This window comes from Lathyrus oleraceus, chromosome 6, assembly GCF_024323335.1.
Source record: "Lathyrus oleraceus cultivar Zhongwan6 chromosome 6, CAAS_Psat_ZW6_1.0, whole genome shotgun sequence".
Lineage (NCBI taxonomy): Eukaryota > Viridiplantae > Streptophyta > Magnoliopsida > Fabales > Fabaceae > Lathyrus > Lathyrus oleraceus.
In genome coordinates, this window is record NC_066584.1 from 435852912 (window position 1) to 435858141 (window position 5230).

Here is a 5230-nt window from a genome sequence, read left to right on the forward strand (position 1 = left end):
TGCAATCTGATTCTCAGTTCTGCAGTGTTCCGCATTCATCTTCCCATTTGCTACTTGCTCTCGAAGATAATGGAACCTCATCTCGATGTGCTTGCTTCGACCATGTGTTATCGGATTGCTGGATTGATAGCTGACATGTTGTCGATCTTCATGGTAATTGCTCCATGATCCTTCATTGTTCTCTCTTCGACCAGATTCACCATCCAGATTGCTTGACATGCACAAAGAGAAACAGCTATGTATTCTGCTTTGCATGACGATAATGCAACTACTGGATCCTTTCTCGAACTCAAAGCAACTGGTGCACCACCTAGCATAAACACATAGCTAATTGTGGATTTTCGATCCTTAGTATTGTTAATACCTCAGGATTGGCATTAATTTTAGAAAACAAATAATGTAATCACCTCTGTTGTTTTAATATGTTGGGTTGAAGAAATTCAACATCTGGACCAACATGTCATGTACGATGTCACGACATCAGGTCTGTGACATCGCACATGGGTAGGAAACTGAATTAATTAATTCAGTATATGTTCTGGGATCAGCAAGGATATCTGGTGAATATCCTAACTCCCAGGTGGAGGTCTTGAAGACTAAATCAGAAGATATATAGGCTCAAAATATGGAGATATATATGGAGAGAGTTTAGGAACTTGAAGACCTTGTTTGTAGCAGAATTTTTCTGCTGAAGTTGCAACAGCAAAGAACAAGTCTGCTGCAGTTTTCTGAAGGCCCAAATCCAGTTGGGTGATTAGGTTATAAATAGCTGATTGTAATCTAGTTTTTGTAAGCCTCTTAGAATGAATTTTTAGGGGTGTGTGTAAGGTAAACCTCCCAATCTGTGGGAAGGTTACCATGTGTCTCTCAGTGGTAAACCTGAGAGTGTTTGTTACTCAAAGCCTGTAGGCAAAAGTAATTATGTTCTTGAATGAAGCTGTGAAGCAAGTTCAAGGTGTTTGCACATTACATTGTATTTGTAGTGATAGGAATGGAAACTGGAGGTTTCTATCTAGGAGTTCCTAGGTATAGATTGCATTGGGTAGGGATTAAGTGATGAGTTGTAAACGGGGGAGTTTAACTCTGAATTGATACTACTAATAGTGGATCTTCTTCCTGGCTTGGTAGCCCCCAGATGTAGGTCATGTTGGACTGAACTGGGTTAACAATTTCCTGTGTTTGTTTACCTACTGCATGTTATAATCCTGTCGGCCATAATTCAGGTTGTGTTACAGTCTGCCAATCAAGTTAATAACAAACCTGATACATAGTCTTCTGTTGGAATGTCAATCTGAATGTTTTGACATTTATCAACAACAGCACATACTGTTTAATAAGCTGATGAATTCAGTTCAGTATGTAGTGAAGTCTGGTTGTAAACAGCATATCAGACCTGGCCAAAAGAGCAGTGTGAAATTGTCAAACTGGATGTCTTGACAGTTCTTCCAGTAAGCTGATACTGAAGTAGAGACTGGTTGGTCTTTTACAGTACAGAAAATTTAGCAGTCTGTGTTTAGGAACTAAACAGACTGAGCATATGGTTCTGGGCTTGGATGTCAGACGGAATGTTGTGACATTCATTCCTGACAGCATATGCTATATTGTTGGATGGTTAGTTTTTCTGTTACAGGATTTTTCTCAGGCTATTCTTCGGGAATCCACCAGCTGATCTAAAATCTAGGAAACTAACAACTAAGCTACAATTAATGAACCTAACAAATAATCTATTTGTTAGCTTCTTAATAAGTGGAGATTAGTTTAACTTGTTACAACCTGTAATCTAGGAAATACAAGTACATGACCAACAAACTGGAACAATGCAACAGATGATGTCCAAAACAGGATTGAGACATCGTGCTGATAACTGTGTAGGAAAACAACAGTAGTGAATGTTATGGTGCACATAACTAATTGTTCCTCCTCTATAGGATGACATAGAAGGAGAGGTTGTGACACTGTGAAAAGGTGCACAATAATACAGAGTGTGATAACTGTCTTGCTGTAATAAGTACAATGTTAGATCAGATGTCACGACTTGAAGTAGAACATCTGAATACTGACTACGCCAGAATTTCAATTGGTATCAGAGCAGGCATCCTGTTCTGTCTCTGGATGAGATCCATGGGTGATACTTTCTGGTAGCTGGCAAGGAGTTATGTTAGTACTGAAGCTGGACCCTGTGTAAGGTTCTGCAATTCCCTGAATGGTCCCTTGAAGTAGGTGGATGGACTGTTCATGACAGGAATGGTGTGTTCCTGTCTCTGGAGGTTGGCAATTGGCCTGAGTGTGAGACAGCTGTGCCAGTACTTAATCACATTCAAACCTGGTATGGTCTTGGAGGCCAATCTGGTGAAGTGTGTGTTCACAGGTTGAGTTGTATTATGATTTCCGCTGCATAATACCTGGCAGAACTCAAACTCTGATGTAGTTTCCCCTCATGTGGATGAAAGGCTGCTGTGTTCAAGATCTCATCATAATCTACTGAAGATGTCAAAGATACTTGAGTCTCCTCAAGTCCACTCATCATGACGTTCTCACTTCAGGATGGTAAGAGTCACTTAATTACTGATTCTCTTACTCTCTTGAGTAGTGTATATGAAGACCTTGAAGACCTTCAAGGAAGGTTTGTTCCAAGGAGGTGGAACCAATGTTCTATGTGATGTTAGAACATGTTGTTCAACAAGTATGCAGCTACTGGTTGAAGAGCAAATGTATTAGGGTTCAAACAAAGGGATAATTCTGTTTGGAACCTACTCCTGACCTGGAAGAGGAGACATCTGTGTGTGCTAAGTTGACAAGAGCAGGGTCAACTGGGTGTGTGCTCAAGAAGGTCATCCCTAGAAGTTGAGCTGGTTGAGATGTGACATTGTGCAATCTCCTGCTGTTAGGCATCTTCCTGCAATTTGATCAGGATTGGATAGTTGTTCCCTGAAGTACTATGATGTGTTGGAAGACAAGTCTCCTGGATGTTAGCAGTCAATAATGGGGTAACCTGATTGTGATATCATTTAAGGGGGTTGGAACCATGAATCTTGTTATTCAAACACCACGTTCAGAAGTGGCAGTTCTTACTAGGAGTGAGAATATGAAGATTCAGAGGTTGGTTGAGGTAATATGCTCTGGCAATGCATATCTACTATTGACTGGTGTGTGTCTCACAAGTACTTATGATCAGCTGAAGTCTGATTGGTCTGATTGGAGGAGTTAGTTGCCACTGGTAGGGATAGTGTATGTCATATTGAGACATATGTATACAATGCATGGATACTAGTGTGGAGTCTCCATGATTGTTAAGTTGAGGGGGAGTTTTGGTTAACCTCCTCAAGTTTGGTCAGCCTTGGGTCTGGTTGGCTGTTGACCTGTGTCACATGGGTTCTGGTTGATGTGTGACACATTTGCAAGGAAGGATTCATCTCTCTCATTCCTAAGGGTGAATCTAATCTGGAAAGAGTCTCAAGACTGTTGAGGTGCTTGCAAGCAGAAGATGTTGACACTAGAAGAGTATTTTCAAAGTATTCCTATGGTGGAAGTATCTGAAAGGATAATTGGGAAAGGATTTAAGATCAATGTCTACTTGTGTCAAGTACAAGTATCTAATTGATTATCCTTGGAGCTCAAGACAACTGATGTTCTTAAAGATGTTGGAACATCTCTTCTTCAAGACCCTATGAAGAATCACAGGAAGGATAGTACATTGAGTTATGATCTATCTCTTTGGTGGCAGCAAAAGCGTATGATCTCTGAAAAGGTTTCCTGGCAAGAAACATGTTCAGCCTTGGCATGTCCAAGAAGAAGAAGACATCAGAGCCTTGATGGTGGTTACTTGGGTCAGTTTATTTCTGATCTAGGTAAGGAAGTGCATTGGCTAATGCACACTGTGGAGTCAAGAACAAGTGACAGCATTCTTGACATCATGGAAACAGCCTTGCTTTAGGAAGTGGAATCCTTGGCAGAGCTGAAGGGTTAGTTTCCAACTGGTCCTTCTGAAGACTCATACATCAGAGTGTCTGATGTCTTTGGAGAAGAAGCAGGGATTCATCAAGGTGTGAGCTTGGATGACTTAACTGCAAATCTACAGGATGGAGGTTGTTTACTCAAACTTGGTTCCACAATCAAGTCTATGAGAACATTGAACTCTTGTTCTGTGAAGGGAGGAAGTTCTTTCAAGTGGCAGAAGAAGGAGCTGAATTCAACAGCTGGATGTCAAGCACAATGTTGTGACATTCGGTTTTGCTTCAGATTCTTAGTTGATGAAGTGGCACATCAACTTGAGATAGAAGGATCTACAGGGTTGTAGATTGGACAATTCAAGTTCAAATCTCACTTGAAAGGTCAGAATATCTTTGGGAGAAGTCTGATAAACTTGGGAAGGTCAAAAGGCAGCATTTGACCTTGTCATATGAGAATTCATGAAGGAGGTAATCAACCAGTGGCATTTGGTCTATCTCAGAAGTAAGTTCGAAGAATCAAGATAATCAACATAAGGTAGCTGATTATTCTTGAGGAAAGTCTAAGACAAATTACTTTTGGGCAGAAAAGTATTAAGTTGAAGACAAAAGGAGGTGGTTCCCATTCATCCCTTGGAGCTTGTGGTAGGAGTTCTGAGCTATCTATGGAAGACTGTCTCTGGGAGTGGGATGAGAGTGTATATATACCAATGTATGTATGGGCTCCTCTGGCCCAAGCTGGTGACTCAGTAATATCTGAAGACTATCAGATAGTGCTCCCTGTGATGCTGTGAAGGAAGTCTCAGCTGATGTTCAAACATCTTGTGAAGTGATCTTCTGTTCTGGTTAGAAGAGAAATTGACACAGAGTGTGGATGTGTTCAGCCAAGAGGGTTGGACAGAGGGTGCGCTCTTGAAGACATGAAGATGCGTCTTATGTTTTCCTTTCATCAAGTGGTCTGGAATCTCTTTGAATCAGGAAGTATGTGAAGGTCCAACATTGGGGTGTTGGATATGATCATGTGTGACCTCCAAGAGAGTAGGTTGTCCATGACAGGGGGAGTTGTGCCTTTGTGCTGCAAGCAATCACCAAGCTTGCGGTCTGTGTGCTCTCAGATGACAAGGTAGTCATCAGGAAGCTGTGATGGTGTCAAGGCTGAGTGAGCAGAAGAATGTCTGACCGGATGTCATGACATTGCCCTGGACATTGCTGTTAATTCCTTCTGAATCTTAAAGTCATTAGGAATTATGAGGGTGATGTGGCTATGTCTGATAAACCAGAAT